General features: G+C 42.1%; 1 protein-coding gene across 2 annotated transcripts in view; it reads right to left on the bottom strand.

The window, feature by feature from the left end:
• Positions 1 to 6,534, bottom strand: part of LOC121556064 (G protein-activated inward rectifier potassium channel 4-like) — a 33,727-nt gene extending 27,193 nt beyond the window's left edge. Inside the window, exons 1-2 of one of the 2 annotated variants that reach the window (XM_045226229.1) lie at positions 6,329 to 6,534; positions 6,049 to 6,181 (exon numbers count right to left, since the gene is read on the bottom strand). The gene's annotated coding sequence lies outside the window, so the exon portion shown is untranslated. Of the gene's footprint in view, positions 1 to 6,048; positions 6,189 to 6,328 lie in introns of both variants that reach the window. The other variant, XM_045226228.1, reaches the window with a different exon arrangement.
• Positions 6,535 to 22,669: the final 16,135 nt, after the last annotated feature.

Consider the following 22,669-nt stretch of genomic DNA (forward strand, 5'->3'; position numbering starts at 1 on the left):
CATAGCCAAAGAGAACAGCAGTTGGGAGAGAGAATGGGTAGAGGGGAATGAAAGAATACAGCAAGAAAGAAGAAGTGAAAAGAAAGAGAATGGATTGGAGGTAATTAGGAAGTGGGTGAGGTTGAAACGAGAGCCAGGCAGACTCACTGTATTCCCACTGCATACTGTAGTCTACACACTATCTTCAAGGGCTTTGTACCACACTTAAATACTCTTCCTTTGAGAGAACTTCATCTTAGGGGGGCAGAGAATGAGTTGTAATGGCTATTATTATTTTCAAACGGCTTGTTTAGCATCATTAGATATGAGCATAATCATTTACACAGCTAGATTTGATCTTAAATGTCCAATGCAGCCATTGTTATCTTAATATCAAATCATTTCTGGGTAGAAATTAAGTACCTTACTGTGATTGTTTTCAATTAAAATGATCAAAAAGAAACAAAAATAGCTTCTTAGCAAAGAGCAACTTCCCAAGCAAGAATTTTGCTAGGACTGTCTGGGAGTGGTCTGAGTGGGGAGGAGAAAACAGAAAACTAGCTCTTATTGGTAGAGAGGTTTGGAAATCTCCTTCTTATTGGTCTCCTTTTCACCTCATTTATCACCTGATTTACTTAACAAGAGGCCCATCTCAATAGGTGTCCCAGGTAAGTCATTACATAGCACAAGTGGAGGGGGCGGGCCTTTCTTATTTTGTTCTCTATTGCTACTCTATTGTTCCTCAAGCAAGAGGGAGGCCAATGACATCACATATTTCCATTAGACCAACTCCTTGAATGCCCTACTCCTTAAAGTTTGCAGTTCTGTCTAAAAAACACTATATTGCTCAAAACATATTTTTTTTACCCCTTAGTGTGTGTACTCCCGAGTGGCGCAGTGGTCTAAGGCACTTAATCGCAGTGCTAACTGTGCCACTAGAGATCCTGGTTCGAATCCAGGCTCTGTCGCAGCCGGCCGCGACCGGGAGACCCATGGGGCGGCGCGCAATTGGCCCAGCGTCGTCCAGGGTAGGGGAGGGAATGGCCGGCAGGGATGTAGCTCAGTTGATAGAGCATGGCGTTTGCAACGCCAGGGTTGTGGGTTTGATTCCCACGGGGGGCCAGTATAAAAAAATATGTATTCACTAACTGTAAGTCGCTCTGGATAAGAGCGTCTGCTAAATGACTAAAATGTGTACTTTACTGTATTTACTGGTGATGTCCACCAGGAGGGCCAAAACTCCATCCCACCAAAACAGGTTGAAATTTCAGGTGGTCTTTTCAAACTGCTCTTACACTAAAAGGGCATTATCATTTTCACAATTTCAGTATTATTCCAACCTCAAAGTGTGGAAATATATATATATATATAAACATTTTTGATTGCACTGGGCCTGTAATGAGACTTCCTGGCTATGATTTAAGCATGTATCACAGTAAGCCTTAGGCTCATATATATCATTACTGATGTATACTGACAGTAAAGTCCCCCTGGATGTTACATATTTCAAATATACATACTGCAACATACATTTGCTTCTCCATAAAAGGCCAACAGACCATGATTCAACCCGCTCCATACATCTACCATTGACAGTAGTGCGTGACACACTGACCCAAGAGGTCACTGTTAGCGTTGCAAAATTCTTGGAACTTTCAATAAATTCCCTGGTTTTCCCGAAATCCTGGTTGGAGGATTCCCGGAATCAGGAAAGAATAAGCAGGAAATCCAGAAACCTCCAACCAGGACTTCTGGAAAACAAGGGAATTTATTGAAAGTTCCTGGAATTTTGCCTTCCCTAGTCAGTCACATTATCGTAGATTGGCTTTAGTTTGGACCGAGGGGCAGAGGGAGTCAGGTTCAGGGCAGCGGGTCTCCAGGGGCTCGGCTCAACATCTTTGGCCTCCTCAGATGCACCGCAAGTCTCCATGTTTAGCCCCGGGGCATGGGGTGTAATGGTCAGCTACGAATGCACTGCAGAGAATACTAATGAGGGTTCAGAAGGGGTGTTAGCCTTGGTTCTGAACTGAGGGGGAGGTGAGCATGTGTAATGGAGGTCGTTTGAAGAGCCCACACAGCCTTACTGTGTCAAATGCATTTTTGAGAAAAAAAAGTACAGGAAGATGGTTGATACCTGAGAGCGATTTACTGCTCTAGAATTGGCACCTGTTTCAAACACACTCCGAGAGCTTCTTTCACAATAAACGATCCTGGTGTTCCCTTGGGTAAATAAGCACGGTACCGTGGGAAGTCCTGGCGCTTCCAGCGTTTAGTATCTTTAATTAAAGCCTCAGGTTAGGTTCTCTCCTGTTTTAGTCTTGTTATGGCTTTTCAAAGGGCTTCATGATGATGGGATGTTAATTTGCTGAATGGTTGCATAACAACTGAGGGAAGCTGAGTAACACGAGAGAGCTGGGGAAACACTGCTGTTCTTACTGTATACTCATTGGCAGGTCTTAGTGACTGATCAGTCACTTTTACAATAAGGCATGGGTCCCCTCTATGGCTGTTTCAAATAGGACAAACTCTGTGTAAATTGGCTTGTAACTTTTGGCCAATACCAAGAAGTCAGAGCAGAGCAGGGAAATCCCATTAGTCGCTTCGCCAGCCAGTGTGATGGCGGTATCCTTTAAGTTTATGGGGCATGCTTGACTTCTTTTCTGTTACCATTCTGGCACAAGGTGTTTCGGAAGGGTCTCCTGTGAGGACGGTGTCTGTTTTTCTTTTTATTACCTTAAGAGAAGGCCACAACAGCCACCACTGCACAAACCTCTGCCATCCATAGGAGGAGATCATTGAAATCCATTTTTCCTCTCCGGAATGCCAATGTAACTCCCTCGGACTATAACTCTGAGACACAAGAGCCCCCCCCATCTTATTCCCCTGGCCCCTCATCTACACAACTCACCACATAGTCGCTGGCGGTACGGTGTGTATGCTCTAGTGAAGTTCATAGCCGCCCCGGAGGTTAGCCAAGGCCATAAAGCTTTGCAAGCTCCGATTCCCATAACTGAGAGACTCCAGGTTTCGCCTGAGTTAAGGATGGGTAGCAAATCAGTCATGACATATGGATTGAGCAGAGCGCTCCGGAAAGTTTGGGGTTTATAGGTTGCCTGTAAATTGTGAGTGTAAATTGGGAGCTTGTCTGAGCTGTTTCCCTTCCATACCATCATTCTAACTGTCTTTATAATGCTACAGATTAAATGAAACATTTTTAGATGTAGAAATCAAATACACTTCCTCCTCACACAGAATACAAATTGACAGAATGAAATGACATAAACGTATTTGCTCTTCACAGCAATTGTGTCGTAAACAGTTGCACGTGGCCCCTCACATTCCTTTCAATCTTTTACCCAGATTTTAGCAGAGATGCAGAGAAGCATATTTAGTTTATTTTAAAAAATTACCCCCAGTCAGGAAGATACAGACAGCTCAAGAGGTATGCTTAGATATGCAGGAAAATAAACATATAGTTTACATAGAATGAAGCGTAATGATTATGGCTCTAGATTGCAGAAAAAAACTGGTTTAGGTGTTTGAAAAATTATTCAACTAGTGTTAACATATTATTATAAACCGGATAGTTTGGCTCCTGGATGCTGATTGGCTGAAAGACGTGGTATATCGTATACCACAGGTATGACAAAAAAAATATTTATATTGTTCTAATTACATTGGTAACCAGTTTATAATAGCAATAAGGCACCTCAGGGGTTTGTGGTATATGGCCACTCCGCGTTGCGTCTTGCATAAGAACAGCCCTTAGCCGTGGTATATTGGCCATATACCACACCCCTCATGCCTTATTGCTTAATTATACCATTGCATTGTTGAATACTTGTTTCTGATTGGCTTGAAGGGCATTCTAGAGCGCACATTATTTCCCTATAACGCACAGTATATTTGCACGGTAGAATTCAATGGCTATAGTTCATTCTTACATGTTCTATGTTTGAGCTGCTTTTGAAAGCAAAAGTTGAAACGAAAACATTATTGGCATTGTTGAACTCCATAGAAGGTTAGTTCCACTCTGCTGGTGTGTAGTGACTTGTGGAACACACTTTCCACATCCTTCATTATTTTCCATAGAATGCATAGCTAAGTTGATTATCCCTTAGGTGTAGGCATGCATGCCAAGTAATTACATTAAATTAGCAAAGAGAATATAATTCACAATCCTGTAAAATGAAGACACAAAAACATTTGATTGGAAAGGAATACAACAGATCCCATTTCTACTCTGGCCAGAAAATATTATGACTGAAATGGCCTTGAAGAAACAACAGAAGCTTAACATTTTCAGAGATCATAGGTAGCATCATGAGTGTCTAAGAATACTCTTCCTGAGAGTTTCCTAATGTGTGTTAGCTGAAAGTCGTTGATAGAGTTATTAAACACACTTTCACTTTTTGGAATATCATATCTTATGAACTAAAACAGTATATTGAACGTAGTTAAAACATACTGAAAATATGTTCTGGAAATATGCTCAAGCCTAATTTCACCAAGCCTTTAAATTCAACCCATTACAAAGCCTTGGTAGATGAACACCCCACTGACCTTTGATCATCTTCAGAGCCATGCATAATGATTAAGCTGGGTAAGCAGTGTAACCAGTTAGCAATCCCCAGTCATATTTAATATTCAAGAAAAAATCTAAACCATTCCAACTGACGCCCATCTGGTATTCCAATGGTTGCATGATATCCAATTCGCTGTCATCAAATCTGAAGCCTGTCAATTGCTCTTGAGCAGCCATGCTCCTACGTCTCCACTCCTTTTTAGAATTTAATGAATACTTTATGTAAAAATAATAATCAATTTGACAACGTGTGAATAGATATAGAAAATCTCTTCTTCTAAACATAATTGATATGGATAACAGGATGTATTGAACACACAGCGCCCAGGGCATAGTCGCAGCTGACTGTCAGTTCTATAATTATTATTTATTCAGAACCTGAATCGTTGATGACAAATAGCAGCAAGGCGCAATTAAAGCAGAGCGCGCCCGTGACTCCTCGGTTCTGGTTTACGTCATTATCAACGTAATTATTATGTAATAATGGGGTAAAAAATAATACACGAACACTTACTATGCTGTGCAGGTGGTAAGAGTGAGGCTGTTTAAAATTGTAGTTTACACGTGGGTCCTGGGTAGGCTAAAGAATTGGACTAGCTGTCAAAATTCTAGACGAGTGTGTAATGCGTTGGAGCATTTGGAACATGTGGCACGTTTTCACTCACTTGCTGAAAAACAACATGAAAACAGGGCGATAACGCAACACACTAAAAGCCGCCGAGATCATAAAAAAGGGGAGGGGAGAAGAGAGAGAAAGAGTAAAAGAAAGAGCGCAGACAAAGGGTCGCGTATCACACAGTATGATGTGGGGTTCTGAATGACTATTCAAAGGTGACGCGTACCACACATGTGGCGTGTGGGGTATCACATTCACCATATGAATGGTGTGATTGGTAAGATGTTAACACATTTTAAAGGGTGATTGTTGTCTAATCGGGGGATGAATGGGGATCAGAAAATAAATACAGTATAAATGAACAATGTATTACATTGTTTTAAATTGTTCATTGGCGTCAACATTGTATCAGTAAGTAGTCTACTTTTATCCCAAAATTAAGTAGATTTCTTACAGCAATAATTTGTTAAGAAATATGATGCTACGCTTCTAGTTGCATACTAGTTACTGTTCAAATTCATGCCTTTTAAAAGCCGAATTGATTGATAGGGTTAGGTTATCTCACATTATCCACGGATTTGAATTAAAACCACAACAACATGGAAACCTCAATAAACGAAGTTGTCCACATATTGACTTAACTAGTTTAATGGACACATAGCTTAACAACCCCATCATATAAGCTACGCAAAACCGATGCAAATAAAGTTTGCCCCCCTGACAGACCCGACCGTACATGAACCCAGTTTGGTTGCCTAATAGCCTTGTCTGTTCAGTCATATAGGCTACTACGGACTTATATACAGCACTGTCAGGGTTACTAATGTATTAAGCATTTAATAATTAGGTAGTTCATAAAATACCTCACCTCAGTTCTACAACGGTGCTTGGTTCGACGCGTCTGCACGAGCTCTGACCAGTACCTGTCAAAGGTAGGCTACATCAGACACGACCACGGAGAGCGCCGCCAGTGCGTGTCCACATATCAACACATCTTATTCCTGTAAACTGACAGAAAACATAATTAATTTAAAGAAGAAGTTGCATTTACTATCAATATTGTCGTTTGGAATAAACACGTCTGGTTATATTGGCTCGGTGGTTATCCATGAGTGGGGCAAGGCATCCTTTGTTTGCACTGTGCTTACCTTCTTTCCGAACTGGATTTGAGAGTCCCATGATCGCTGCCATAGCAGACCAGGTGGCGGTTTTAAAGCGGTAAGACCACCACAGTAAACTGTGTCTTTTTTGTTCCTCTTGTAGCCCAGCCTGGTCTTATAGACTAGACATAACAGCCAGCTGTAGCCTACAGTTCATTGTGCGCGATGTAACGGACTAGGCTTGCCACTCCTACGCGTAATGCAAAAAAATACCTCCCCCTCATCCGCCCCCTGTACTTTACAAACTACTAGGCTTTTCTCATTATGTGCGATCTAATATATGTGCTTCTGTGCTTTAACTCCCCAAGCTAATGTCTACCCACTGGGCACAGCACAAACCTCAGTTCAACTTCTAGTTTTGATTTACATTTGGTTGAGTTGTCAACTTACCTGAATTCAACGTGAAATCAACAAAACATTTCACCATGTCATTGGATTTAGGTTAAAAGTTGGGTGAAAAAAATACGAAATTCCCTTACTTTTATGACTTTTTTCAAATCCAACCAGTTTCCCACGTTGATTCAAGGTAGTCATATTGAATTTGTCTGTTGAAATGAAGTGGAAACAATGTTGATTCAACCAGTTTTTGCCCAGTGGGAAGGACTTTAGTTCAGTGGGCTAACCCATCTTGTAGCATACAGATGACCTGGGATGACTGTGGAGAGGAGGTGGTTGAAGGGGGAGTGGAGGAAGTTTGCTTGACTACATTGTTACATAACTACAGTATATCTGAAATCTGAAGATGAATGTTAGATCCCTGAGCGGACACCTTGAGCTTTAGTTAACTGAGCTCAAACAGTCTCTGAAGTTGCACAGACGCCTTGGGTCAATATTGTGAGATTCAACAGTCCATCATGTAAATCATGGAATATAGTGTATTTCAACCATTATGTAAAAATGAGTAAGTGGCTGGAGAAAGAAAGAAAAGATGCCAGTATCTTCCTGTGTAGCCCAATGTGATTTAGAGAGAAATAAAGAGATGCCACTTTCCAGTTCCATCTTGAATCACAGGTGCATTAAAGTAACTATTGACAATCAATCAAGGTTGGAGCATAATTTTATTTTCCTGAAATTCACAATGCCCTCCTCCCCCCTCCTCTGTACCAGTACCCTTTTCTCTGTATATGAATGAGTGTTCAAGTTGAATACGTACGTACATACCCCAACCAGAAGCCATGGATTACAGGAAACATCCGCACTGAGCTAAAGGGTAGAGCTGCCGCTTTCAAGGAACGGGACTCTAACCCGGACGCTTATAAGAAATCCCGCTATGACCTCCGACGAACCATCAAACAGGCAAAGAGTCAATACAGGACTAATATTGAATCGTACTACACTGGCTCTGACGCTCGTCGGATGTGGCAGGGCTTGAAAACAATTAGACTACAAAGGGAAGCACAGCCGCAAGCTGCCCAGTGACACAAGCCTACCAGACGAGCTAAACCACTTCTATGCTCGCTTCGAGGCAAGCAACACTGAAGCATGCATGAGAGCACCAGCTGTTCCGGATGACTATGTGATCACGCTCTCCGTAGCCGATGTGAGTAAGACTTTTAAGCAGGTCAACATTCACAAGGCCGCAGGGCCAGACGGATTACCAGGACGTGTACTCCGAGCATGTGCTGACCAACTGGCAAGTGTCTTCACTGACATTTTCAACATGTCCCTGACTGAGTCTGTAATACCAACATGTTTCAAGCAGACCACCATAGTCCCCGTGCCCAAGGACTCTAAGATAACCTGCCTAAATGACTACCGACCCGTAGCACTGACGTCTGTAGCCATGAAGTGCTTTGAAAGGCTGGTCATGGCTCACATCAACAGCATTATCCCAGAAACCCTAGACCCACTCCAATTTGCATACCGCCCCAACAGATCCACAGATGATGCAATCTCTATTGCACTCCACACTGCCCTTTCCCACCTGGACAAGAGGAACACCTACGTGAGAATGCTATTCATTGACTACAGCTCAGCATTCAACACCATAGTGCCCTCTAAGCTCATCACTAAGCTAAGGATCCTGGGACTAAACACCTCCCTCTGCAACTGGATCCTGGACTTCCTGACGGGCTGCCCCCAGGTGGTAAGGGTAGGTAACAACACATCTGCCACACTGATCCTCAACACGGGGGCCCCTCAGGGTGCGTGCTCAGTCCCCTCCTGTACTCTCTGTTCACCCATGACTGCATGGCCAGGCACGACTCCAACACCATCATTAAGTTTGCCGACGACACAACAGTGGTAGGCCTGATCACCGACAACGATGAGACAGCCTATAGGGAGGAGGTCAGAGACCTGGCCGTGTGGTGCCAGGACAACAACCTCTCCCTCAACGTGACCAAGACAAAGGAGATGATTGTGGACTACAGGAAAAAAAAGAGGACTGAGCACGCCCCCATTCTCATCGACGGGGCTGTAGTGGAACAGGTTGAGAGTGTAGTGTCGAGTTAACGTTGCTAATTATGCCGTGCGACAAGGAGGACCCGCTGACGCTGTATTTTCATCATAAGGTTTATTCATGACAAAGGGTTACAGCGTCGATTTACAGATACCTGCAGATACCCGGAGAATAATCGCCCCATCTCTAATATGATTATTCTGACTTCTTTTGTCCCAACTGTGGTATATATGCTATGTAATCTGATATGGGTGTTCCCCTACAGACCAATCCCAGGAGGACACCTAACAGACTTCCTATTCTATGGTGTGTCATCACAAAACTACTCCCTCTAACACTGAATAAACCTCCTCTCAGGTTCCACTTGAAAACATTAGCAAAGTCATAATTCATCATACACTACATATTCCCCCCTTCGAGACTAACTAAAAGTCTCGAAACAAAAAGAATAGGATTATGACAAGTAACAATCTCTCTTATTGATTATTTTTAACAATAAACCCAAAACACTTTTCTCTGGAGTGTGAATACATTTCTATGAAATATGAACAAATCTCTATGGAGTGTGAATACACTTCTATGAAATATGAACAAATCTTTATGGAGTGTGAGAGCGAAAAACCTGTCTGGCAGCCTTCTTTCCAAATATCCATCCATCAATCAAGACAGTAAAATTCTCTCACGGCCCCTCTGCCCCAGGCAACCACTTAAGTACTCCAGATCAATTCATACATCTTTATCAATGCATTTGAAACTATGTTGCAACTAAATACACATGAAAGCCTCAGCAAACAAAATACTATCCAAAATGTCCACACTCAGGCTGGTCGACCCATCGGACCCTACTGTGGATTATCTCTATCCCTGCCTAGACTCCATGTCCCTAAGCATTCACGAAATAAACAAAAACATCTGAGATCCCCACATGTATCCAATAACAGCAAATATCATTCTACAAAAATTAATACCTAATACAGAAAGAATATGACACAAATTATGTATTACACATGCAAATATGCTTCATCTCCTCAGCAGTGTCGACTTCCAATGCATCTTCGATGATGGAATCGGAACCTTTCCACACCTTCCTTGTTCCATTTCCTCCAGTCCCTTCATATTCTCCTTTCATATTGTCCCTTCATATTGTCCTTGTTTGAGTATTTCAATCTCTACATATTCCCCCAAATGCTTCTGGAAGAAAAGAAAAGACAAACAGTATATTTTGCAAAACAACACATTCAAATTAAAACATCAATATCAACTAAGAATATAGAAATGATATATAAAATGAATCTAAATGAATCACATTCTATTCCCCCCTTTGATTAATAACAAAATACTAAAATCACACTAATATTGAAACCTCTGAAATCTATCTATCAATACTCCTTTGAGTCTTGACAGAAGGTTAAACCCTCTTATCGTTTCATTTGCAAAACCCTTCAAATTATAGTTAATATTATCTATGTTATCTTCCCAAAATTTTACACCATACCATGGAAAAATCCCCACTTCTCTCTTAGACTTATCCTCCAATGATAGGCTTCCCAGACTATGAAACTTCTCTCTTTCAGAATCAGATTTATCTCTGTCCCTTTGCTTCCCCTATTTTAAATTAAAAGAAAAACTCATATGGAAGCTTCAACTTCAACATGTAACAACATCCTATCCATCCATAGGTAAGAATATATACTCTCACCACACAAACCCCTAAATAACTCCTATCCATCATATGTTTTATTAGAACAAAAACAGCTTTTAGCCCTCACTGGTTACCTCTCCAATGCTTCATGAAGCGCTGTTAACTGATTTTCCTTCCTATCTAACAAATTCACCTAGGTTAATTCATTTAACCAATAACACTTAAACCTAGGCATAAACAAATGTTTCCACAACTACAAGGAAAATGAGCTGTATCACCCATCCTAGCCCTAATAACAGTATTTTCCTCTAAAATTGGTGCTAGAGCTATTTGCTCCCTTGTAATCAAATGTGATATATTTATAGCTTTAATAACTGTCAATGTTGAAATAGTTAAATTGCTTCTCACTGTTGTTATAATATACTAAAGTGTTGATGACATTGTTGTTGTTTCATCTAGTTTCCCCTAAGCTTTGAACTCTTTACTTGTACTTCCATCTATCACCACTAGTGTCACTACATTCACTCTCAGTCCTAACTCTAATCCCTCACTTTCAAACTTTTCTCTCTCTCTTACTACTAACTAACATTGAAACTTAGCTAACTGTCCTAGAGTTCCTTCAACCCTAGTTTTCCTAACTTTTTAATCTGACTTTTCTCCTAACTTTTAAAAAAATCATTTCACTGATTTATTCACAAAATCCCTTACCACTAATTTTTCAATATGTGATCGGGAAGTCCCCACCTGCTTATGATTTCTTTACACACAGACTTGGCAAACGATTGAGCATCTTTTAGCCTAGTTTGAAATCTCTTGGTGTAGGAATGTAACCAAGAATAACAGTCACCCTTTTAACATTACTTTTCAAATAGATTGTCTAATAGGAAGGAGGATAATCTTTTCAAGCAAATATGATTCCCAAAAACCATACTCTTTTATAATCTTCTACCAGACAGCCGTCTGGTATACATCTTATTGTACAGTTCAACTTACACAATGCATCTCTTCCCAACAATGCAATAGGTATATGTTCTGATACCAGTATGGGTATTTTAATTTTCTTGATTTTTATAGCAGAGCTCAATTGGTTCCTTAAGAGTAATCAGCTGTTTTACTCTCTCGAATCCCTATCCTAATTAGTTAATTTTACATAGTGAGATGTGTAACCTCTTCAGGCTGAACACAGATAAAAGCTTTTCCACTATCACTTCTCATAGTCCTTTGTTTTCACTTGAATTGTTGGATATTTTTTCTCCCTAATTGGTGTTACCAGCTGACACCCCCCTTCGGATCTTCTAGGCACTCTAGAATCCTTGCTCCTTTAAGGGTTCACCTGTCCTCCAGATGATCTTCACTTGCTCCTGTATCTTCCTCTGAAATTCCCTCTTGTGTTTCCAGAAACGATCTATGGATATGAAACAACTTGTACCACTAGTTGTGGCTGATACAATTGCATTTGACCTTGTTCAGTTGAAGCTATGGCAGTGATTGTTGATTTGGTGCACACTAATTCTTCATAACCAAAGCTTTTCTTCTCCTTCTTCTTCTCCACCCAGTTGTATTTCATCAAGTTTTCTGAGAGTTTCTTGGTCCTGTTCTTTCTTGTTGTTGACATATCAGTATTCTTCAAAAGCTTATATTCTAAGTTCTTTCCTCGAAATATCATCTTCCATCATCTTCTTACTTTTCTCTCTTTCCTTGCCTCAATGTATTCTTCTCCTCCAATTCTTGGGATCCTTTTCTCAGCAGTTTTTTTTCTCTCTTCTTCTGTATCTTCAGCTTCTTGAGTTGTTATTCCAGTTCTCTTTGTCTCTTCTAAATTATTCCCCTTATCCAGGCATAATACACTTCAGTCTATATCTCAGTCTATTTCTTCTTTGCTAGTCATTGTAGGATAAAATCCTCTTGAATATGAAGCACCTTTAATCTCCAAGTCTTCATCTTTGTCTTCATCTTTCCGAACCTCATTCTTCTCTTAGTTTCCAGACATCTCGGTTTTTTCTTACTTCTGGAGTTTTGGATTCATCTTTCTGGTCGTCTCTGCTTCTCCTCTCTCTATTATTCAATCACTTTCATCATGTTGATGACGTCAGGATAAAAATTCCCTCCACTGGCTATGGTTGTTCAATGTCAGGCCAACTTTTATTCCCTTTTCCAGATAACCTTTAGTTAATGGTATTGCAATGTTTACTATTTTCAACTATATCAACAGGTGTAATTACTTTCATAGTTCTGATGTCCTTTTTCCCCCTTGTAACAACTATTTTATATTCCTTTATTGTAAATTATTTCTATTTTAGACTATATAGCCTATAGTTTCCTCCCTATTTTTTATTTCTTTCTAATTTTTTTTCTTCTTCCCCAAATTAATTAATTAATCAATGAATTTATTCATCCATTTAGTTATCTATTCATTTTATTTTATTTTACCAAATTATTGATTAATGGCAATCTTACCACATCCAATCAGGAAAGTAAATGAAAGTAGTCAACTTCAGAGCAATCCAAAAAATAAAGACTTATAATCCAGCAACACTACAATACTCATAAACCCCATTGCTTAATAAGCATCCAATTATCTTAATTTTACAGAATAATGTCAGTACTTGATTGCCCCACACAACTCTAATCAAACCCACTCATGCACAAAAACTCCAAAATGCAATTTTTATTTTCATCAATTGATCAGTCTTTTGCCAAGTCCTTGTCAAATTGTCATAACCTCTGTAGCTCAACTGGTAGAGCACGGCACTTGTAACGCCAGGGTAGTGGGTTCGATCCCCGGGACCACCCATACACAAAAAATGTTTGCACGCATGACTGTAAGTCGCTTTGGATAAAAGCGTCTGCTAAATGGCATATTATTATTATTATTATTATAACATCACAACATATCCTTTATAGGAAGGCAAGGTTTTTGTAAATAAAACAGTACTAGCCTTGATTTCTTTTTTTGACTTGATCCTGTCGCAGCAGACTGTCGCGTCACACCCTGTCTCATGATGTACACGTCAGCACTTCCGCTCTCTCTCTCTCTCTCCTCGTTCCTCTTATCGTCTCTCATATCACAAAAGAACAAAGAAACAGACAAGAATTTAGTAGTTTATGCAGTCACTGAGTTATTTCAACCATTCAATATTCCTCTAGTCACATTCGCGCTAAGAATTAACTCAGGAATAATATAAATAGCTCAATAACATTTTTTTATTTTATTTTTTTATTTAATTATTTTTATTTTTAATCCGTCAACATCTCTCTCTCATTTATCAATTCAATAGGTCTCAAGAAAACAGTTTAATCTTCAAACAACCGCCGATGTAACAACCAGAATACACCATTAGCCTCCAAATGTTCTCTTCTCTTTGTTCCTTCGTTCGTCTGCGTCTCCCCGCAGCACAGTGTAGCAGAGGAGTGGCATATTTACCCCTACGTCACTCTAGTGTCGTAAAATCACACGCATGCGCAATACATTCATCACTACGATTTCACAGTGGAAGGAGCTCTCTCCCAGCTCTCTCCAAGCTAGGCAACAGAAAGTTAACAGTCCCGCTGTATTTCCTCTCTTTTACCCCTTATAGACAAACAATAACACTTAACAGAGCTCACAAAACATCAGGCACCAAACCCAAACTATCTAAACACAATATTGGTGGCTCGACCCATTCCAATGGACCACCAAGGAAAAAATATCGAACATAACCCGCATCAAATTTGGCATGTAGCATGAATAAATTAGCATTAGCATGTAGCATGTAGCATTAGCATGAAGCATTATTAGCATTATAAGGACTCACCTACTCCACCTAACGTGTTACAGGATTTGTTGGCCCATCATAATGATCACCTCCTTTAAGAGGGTTTCCGTAGATTCACAGCGGTTCTAAGTTACACACATATTCCTAGGCCTTATTCCTCTCAATCGATTGTTCTTGAATTCTTATTCAAGCAAAATATCTCTATAGACACTCCCCCCTTTTTGCGTTGTTTACCAGCGCAAACAAATTTAGAACGGACTCCTATCCCACAGCACATCAGCAACGCACACACGCAAGCTCTTTAACGGTGCATTTTTTCAACGCACACACACAGACACACGAACTGACCAGAGCCCAAAGTAGTGACAAACTCACCCTTATCTGCCTCTGGAGCCAGAGTCAGCTCGGCGCCCATGAATGAAACGCTGAGGAAAAACGCAATACCCTCCAAATCCTCGTCGACATTTTGTAGTGTCGAGTTAACGTTGCTAATTATGCCGTGCGACAAGGAGGACCCGCTGACGCTGTATTTTCATCATAAGGTTTATTCATGACAAAGGGTTACAGCGTCGATTTACAGATACCTGCAGATACCCAGAGAATAATCGCCCCATCTCTAATATGATTATTCTGACCTCTTTTGTCCCAACTGTGGTATATATGCTATGTAATCTGATATGGGTGTTCCCCTACAGACCAATCCCAAGAGGACACCTAACAGACTTCCTATTCTATGGTGTGTCACCACAAAACTACTCCCTCTAACACTGAATAAACCTCCTCTCAGGTTCCACTTGAAAACATTAGCAAAGTCATAATTCATCATACACTACAAGAGCTTCAAGTTCCTTGGTGTCCACATCACCAACGAACTATCATGGTCCAAACACACCAAGACAGTCGTGAAGAGGGCACGACAAAGCCTATTCCCCCTCAGGAGACTGAAAAGATTTGGCATGGGTCCTCAGATCCTCAAAAAATTATACAGCTGCACCATCGAGAGCATCCTGACTGGTTGCATCACCGCCTGGTATGGCAACTGCTTGGCCTCCGACCGCAAGGCACTACAGAGGGTAGTGCGTACGGCCCAGTACATCACTGGGGCCAAGCTTCCTGCCATCCAGGACCTCTATACCAGGCGGTGTCAGAGGAAGGCCCTCAAAATTGTCAAAGACTCCAGCCACCCTAGTCATAGACTGTTCTCTCTGCTACCGCACGGCAAGCGGTACCGGAGTGCCAAGTCTAGGTCCAAAAGACTTCTCAACAGCTTCTACCCCCAAGCCATAAGACTCCTGAACAGCTAATCATGGCTACCCGGACTATTTGCACTGCCCCCCCACCCCAACCTTTTTACGCTGCTGCTACTCTGTTAATTATTTATGCATAGTCACTTTAACTCTACCCACATGTACATATTACCTCAACTACCTCAACTAGCCGGTGCCCCCGCACATTGACTCTGCAACGGTACCCCCCGTATATATAGCCTCCCTACTGTTACTTTATTTTACTTCTGCTCTTTTTTTTTCTCAACACTTTTTTTGTTGTTGTTTTATTTTTACTTTTTTTGTTAAAAATAAATGCACTGTTGGTTAAGGGCTGTAAGTAAGTATTTTTCACAATTTCACTGTAATGTCTGCACCTGTTGTATTCGGCGCATGTGACCAATAAAATTTGATTTGATTTGATTTGAATACCATCAGTCCTCCTAACACCCACAAGAGTAAATCAGTGATCTTGCTCACTCAAGGCTTACCTTCTTTTCCATTCCCAGTTGAAGTCGTGCAGCACACAAGTCCCCAAAGCACTGTTAAAATCTGTTTTATGACTCCATTCCATCACACTGGGTGAAAGCAGTGTGGAAAGGCTAATTTAGGGCTCCAAGGCTGTTCACAGTAGTAGCTACAGAGTATAGACCCATGTCCTCAGAGGGGGACACAGTAGTAGGAACTACAGAGTACAGATGTAGGATCTTAATTTGATCACCCTGTTGCAGGAGAATTTTCCTGCAATGTAGGAAATGTAAAACTTGTAGTGTATTTGAGGTTTAAAAAGGCTTCTGAAGTTTGTAATTTCCACATAGAAATTTCAGACATGATTTTCCCTTATGAAAAATGTATCGGATAATTCACATTTCCTGTTGCTGCAGGATTAATTTCTTGCTGTAGCAAACTGGCTCAAATTAAGATCCTTCATCTATATAGACCCATGTCCTCAGAGGGCTGTTCACAGTAGTAGCTACACAGTATAGACCCATGTCCTCAGAGTTGGGAACACAGTTGGGGTTGGGTGTAGAGGAGTACGCTGAACTGATCCTCTAAAGGTCAAAGAGGTTACGGGGGGCAAAGAGACTTAATTATACATTTCTCCCATTGGTCGGTACTGATCCCTGGCTGTGGGGAGAGAGGGAGAGAGTGACATCCAAGGGAGGAGAGGAGGACCGTAATCCTGTGGCGCTCAGGTTAAAGGTGGTCATTATCTCTCCCCTCAGCACAAGCACTTCCTCAGGAGACCAGAGACGAGCAGCTAGTAGAACTGGTCAAGTTGGTAAATGATAACCTCACTGAATCAAGCCAGAGAGAGATGAAGAAAGAGATGGCAAGGGGGTTGAAGAGAGAGACATGTGGGGTGGAGAGCATAGGATGGAGAGGGAGAAGGAGGGGAGGGAAGGAGAAAGAGGGAGAGAAGCGGAATGGAGAGAAAGAGGAGTGGTGAGAGTGTGAGAGAGAGAACAGAGTGATGGAGAGACTGCTCATGAGACAGGTTTCCCTCAAGAATTTCCCTGTATTTAGCATCCTTCAATTCTGAGAGGTAATGAATGTGATACATGACCAAACAATTGTGGAGTCAATTCTAGGCTAAGGAATATCAATTAGCATGTGTGGAATGTTTAAAAATATATATTTTGACTCAATCATTATTCCTCATGGTTTAGAAATTGATATTTGAGTGATAGACTGAATGGCAGGGTAATCAATCAGGTGCCATATTGTATTAATCTCTAGTGCATCGTTTACGCAGATTGGTATTTGACAAAGTCAGAAATTTTACTCATGTCCTAAATTTTATAATTTTCAAACCTCCCTCCCACCTGCCTCCATCTTACCACATCCACAATGACCTTGACGGTGAGGACAGTGCTCTCTGTGTGTGCCCGTAATTTGGAGCTTGAGTACTGTAAAGTAGTTTATTTGGGAATAAACCCTATTTTTACAAAGGAAAACTCTTCAGGTCCAGTGCTGCTGTGGCATTTACATAGATGAATGCTCTGCTGTCTCTTATCATCAGCATTCTTTTGCCAAATGATTTTCTAAGACTTTATAGTACATAACAAACAAGAGAAGGGGTCCTTTTCATCTCTCTCTCTCTCTCTCTCTCTCTCTCTCTATCCATCCATTCATCCATTTTTCCAATTAAAACTTTCAAGGATAAATGCACAACTCTAGCACAATAAAATGTATTATGGAGAGTATACTTTTGACAATAGTCTCTGGTTATGTTTGTATTCTTTTTTCATTCTGTGAGCAACGAGCACTTTCTGTCCTTGTACAGTGAGGGAAAAAAGTATTTGATCCCCTGCTGATTTTGTACGTTTGCCCACTGACAAAGAAATGATCAGTCTATAATTTTAATGGTAGGTTTATTTGAACAGTGAGAGACAGGCTAATCACCACTGCCCCCGAAGCACCAGTTAGCCTTGAGCTAGCCCTGGCTATCTACCTCTCTGTCTACCGGACGGGAGTAGCCAGCTAACCAGCTAACTAGCTACTTGCTATTAGCCACCGTTAGCGGCTTTTCTCCATTGTCCGTGGCCTGCACTACCTACCAGCCAGCTCTAGCCTGGACTATTATCGGCCAGTCTGCACTGTCTGCACAGCGCATTATCGACCCAGAACCTATCGGATTTTCTGCCGGAATCACTGAATCTTTAACACTGGATAATCGCAACTAGCTAGCTGCAACCAAATGAACGTTGTTGTTGGCTAATCAGCCTTGAGCTAGCCTTGAGTCAGGCACATCTCCCGGCTATCTACCTCTCTGTCAATCGGACGGGACCTCCTAGAGTCGACACGGAGCCCTGCCGATCCATCACGACTGGTCTGCCGACGTAATCGTCTGTGGTTTCAACAGGCTTCCCGTTGCGACGACCATGAAGATCTGGTAGCCCCGGCCCGCTAGCACACGCAAACAGCCGTGCTTCCTGATGTTCTAGCAGTGTCTGAATCCTGGCTTAGGAAGGCCACCAAAAATTCTGACATTTCCATCCCCAACTACAACATTTTCCATCTAGATAGAACTGCCAAAGGGGGTGGAGTTGCAATCTACTGTAGAGAGAGCCTGCAGAGCTCTATCATACTATCCAGGTCTGTGCCCAAACAGTTTGAGCTTCTACTTCTAAAAATCCACCTTTCCAGAAATAAGTCTCTCACTGTTGCCGCTTGCTACAGACCCCCCTCAGCCCCCAGCTGTGCCCTGGACACCATATGTGAATTGATTGCCCCCCATTTATCCTCAGAGTTTGTACTGCTTGGTGACCTAAATTGGGATATGCTTAACACCCCGGCCATCCTACAATCCAAACTAGATGTCCTCAATCTCACACAAATTATCAACGAACCTACCAGGTACAACCCTAAATCCGTAAACATGGGTACCCTCATAGATATCATCCTGACTAACTTACCCTCTAAATACACCTCCGCTGTCTTCAACCAGGATCTCAGCGATCACTGCCTTATTGCCTGCGTCCGTAACGGGTCCGCGGCCAAACGACCACCCCTCATCACTGTCAAACGCTCCCTAAAACACTTTAGCGAGCAGGCCTTCCTAATTGACCTGGCCCAGGTATCCTGGATGGATATTGATCTCATTCCGTCAGTAGAGGATGCCTGGTTGTTCTTTAAAAGTAATTTCCTCTCAATCTTAAATAAACATGCCCCATTCAAAAAATACAGAACTAAGAACAGATATAGCCCCTGGTTCTCCTCAGACTTGACTGCCCTTGACCAGCACAAAAACATCCTGTGGCGTACTGCATTAGCATCAAATAGCCCCCGCGATATGCAACTTTTCAGGGAAGTTAGGAACCAATATACACAAGCAGTTAGGAAAGCAAAGGCTAGCTTTTTCAAACAGAAATTTGCATCCTGTAGCACTAACTCCAAAAAGTTTTGGGACACTGTAAAGTCCATGGAGAATAAGAGCACCTCCTCCCAGCTGCCCACTGCACTGAGGCTAGGAAACACTATCACCACCGATAAATCTACAATAATCGAGAATTTCAACAAGCATTTTGCTACGGCTGGCCATTCTTTCCACCTGGCTACCACTACCCCGGCCACCAGCTCTGCACCCTCTGCTGCAACTTGCCCATGCCCCCCCCCCCGCCCCCCGCCCCCCGCTTCTCCTTCACACAAATTCAGACAGCTGATGTTATGAAAGAGCTGCAAAATCTGGACACCTACAAATCATCTGGGCTAGACAATCTGGACACTTTCTTTCTAAAACTAGCCGCCGAAATTGTCGCAACCTCTATTACTAGCCTGCTCAACCACTCTTTCGTAACGTCTGAGATCCCCAGAGACTGGAAAGCTGCCGCGGTCATCCCCCTCTTCAAAGGGAGTGACACTCTAGATCCAAACTGTTACAGACCTATATCCATCCTGCCCTGCCTTTCGAAAGTTTTTGAAAGCCAAGTTAACAAACAGATCACCGACCATTTCGAATCCCACGTACCTTCTCCGCTATGCAATCCGGTTTCCGAGCTGGTCATGGGTGCACCTCAGCCACGCTCAAGGTCCTAAACGATATTATAACCGCAATCGATAATAGACAGTACTGTGGAGCCGTCTTCATCGACCTGGCCAAGGCTTTCGACTCTGTCAACCACCGCATTCTTATTGGCAGACTAAATAGCCTTGGTTTCTCAAATGACTGCCTCGCCTGGTTCACCAACTACTTCTCAGATAGGGTTCAATGTGTCAAATCGGAGGGCCTGTTGTCTGGACCTATGGCAGTCTCTATGGGGGTACCACAGGGTTCAATTCTTGGGCCGACTCTTTTCTCCGTGTATATCAATGATGTCGCTCTTGCTGCTGGTGACTCTCAGATCCACCTCTACGCAGACGACACCATTTTGTATACATCTGGCCCTTCATTGGACACTGTGTTAACAAACCTCCAAACGAGCTTCAATGCCATTCAACACTCTTTCAGTAGCCTCCAACTGCTCTTAAACACTAGTAAAACTAAATGCATGCTCTTCAATCGAACGCTGCTGGCATCCGCCCACCCGACTAGAATCACTACTCTCGGCAGGTCTGACCTAGAGTATGTGCACAACTACAAATACCTAGGTGTCTGGTTAGACTGTAAACTCTCCTTCCAGACTCACATTAAGAATCTCCAATCCAAAGTTAAATCTAGAATCGGCTTCCTATTTCGCAACAAAGCCTCCTTCACTCATGCTGCCAAACATGCCCTCGTAAAACGGACTATCCTACCGATCCTTGACTTCGGCGATGTCATTTACAAAATAGCCTCCAACACTCTACTCAGCAAATTGGATGTAGTCTATCACAGTGCCATCCGTTTTGTCACCAAAGCCCCATATACTACCCACCATTGTGACCTGTACACTCTTGTTGGCTGGTCCTCACTACATATTCGTCGCCAAACCCACTGGCTCCAGGCCATCTATAAATCACTGCTAGGCAAATCCCCGCCTTATCTTAGCTCATTGGTCACCATAGCAACACCCACCCGTAGTATGCGCTCAAGCAGGTATATCTCACTGGTAATCCCCAAAGCCAACACCTCCTTTGGCCGCCATTCCTTCCAGTTCTCTGCTGCCAATGACTGGAACGAATTGCAAAAATCTCTGAAGCTGGAGACTCTTATCTCCATCACTAACATTAAGCATCAGTTGTCAGAGCACCTTACCGATCACTGCACCTGTACACAGCCCACCCAACTACCTCATCCCCATATTGTTATTTATTTTGCTAATTTGCACCCCAGTATCTCTATTTGCAAATCATCTCTTGCACATCTATCATTCCAGTGTTAATACTAATTGTAATTATTTTACACTATAGCCTATTTATTGCCTTACCTCCATAACTTGCTACATTCGCACACACTGTATATATATTTTCTGTTGTATTTTTGACTTTATGTTTTGTTTTACCCCATATGTAACTCTGTGTTGTTGTTTTTATCGCACTGCTTTGCTTTATCTTGGCCAGGTTGCAGTTGTAAATGACAACTTGTTCTCAACTGGCTTACCTGGTTAAATAAAGGTGAAATAAAATAAAATAAATAAAATAATGTGCTTCTTCTTGAGCCACTTTGTTGCCTTGGCCATGTGTTTTGGGTAATTGTCATGCTGGAATACCCATCCACGACCCATTTTCAATGCCCTGGCTGAGGGAAGGAGGTTCTCACCCAAGATTTGACGGTACATGGCCCTGTCCATCGTCCCTTTGATGCAGTGAAGTTGTCCTGTTCCCTTAGCAGAAAAACAATGTTTCCACCTCCATGTTTGATGGTGGGGATGGTGTTCTTGGGGTCATAGGCAGCATTCCTCCTCCTCCAAACACGGCGTGTTGAGTTGATACCAAAGAGCTCCATTTTGGTCTCATCTGACCACAACACTTTCACCCAGTTCTCCTCTGAATCATTCAGATGTTCATTGGCAAACTTCAGACGGCCCTGTATATGTGCTTTCTTGAGCAGGGGGACCTTGCGGGCGCTGCAGGATTTCAGTCCTTCACGGCATAGTGTGTTACCAATTGTTTTCTTGGTGACTATGGTCCCAGCTGGCTTGAGATCATTGAGATCTCCCGTGTAGTTCTGGGCTGATTCCTCACCGTTCTCATGATCATTGCAACTCCACGAGGTGAGATCTTGCATGGAGCCCCAGGCCGAGGGAGATTGACAGTTATTTTGTGTTTCTTCCATTTGCGAATAATCGCACCAACTGTTGTCACCTTCTCACCAAGCTGCTTGGCGATGGTGTTGTAGCCCATTCCATCCTTGTGTAGGTCTACAATCTTGTCCCTGATATCCTTGGAGAGCTCTTTGGTCTTGGCCATGGTGGAGAGTTTGGAATCTGATTGATTGATTGCTTCTGTGGACAGGTGTCTTTTATACAGGTAACAAACTGAGATTAGGAGCACTCCCTTTAAGAGTGTGCTCCTAATCTCAGCTCGTTACCTGTATAAAAGACACCTGGGAGCCAGAAATCTTTCTGATTGAGAGGGGGTCAAATACTTATTTCCCTCATTAAAATGCAAATCAATTTATAACATTTTTGACATGCATTTTTCTGGATTTTTTTGTTGTTATTCTGTCTCTCATTGTTCAAATAAACCTACCATTAAAATTATAGACTGATCATTTATTTGTCAGTGGGCAAACGTACAAAATCAGCAGGGGATCAAATACTTTTTTCCCTCACTGTATTTGACCCCTCTGCAAAACATGACTTAGGACTTGGTGGCAAAACCCTTGTTGGCAATCACAGAGGT

The sequence above is a fragment of the Coregonus clupeaformis genome, chromosome 17, assembly GCF_020615455.1.
Source record: "Coregonus clupeaformis isolate EN_2021a chromosome 17, ASM2061545v1, whole genome shotgun sequence".
Classification (NCBI taxonomy): domain Eukaryota; kingdom Metazoa; phylum Chordata; class Actinopteri; order Salmoniformes; family Salmonidae; genus Coregonus; species Coregonus clupeaformis.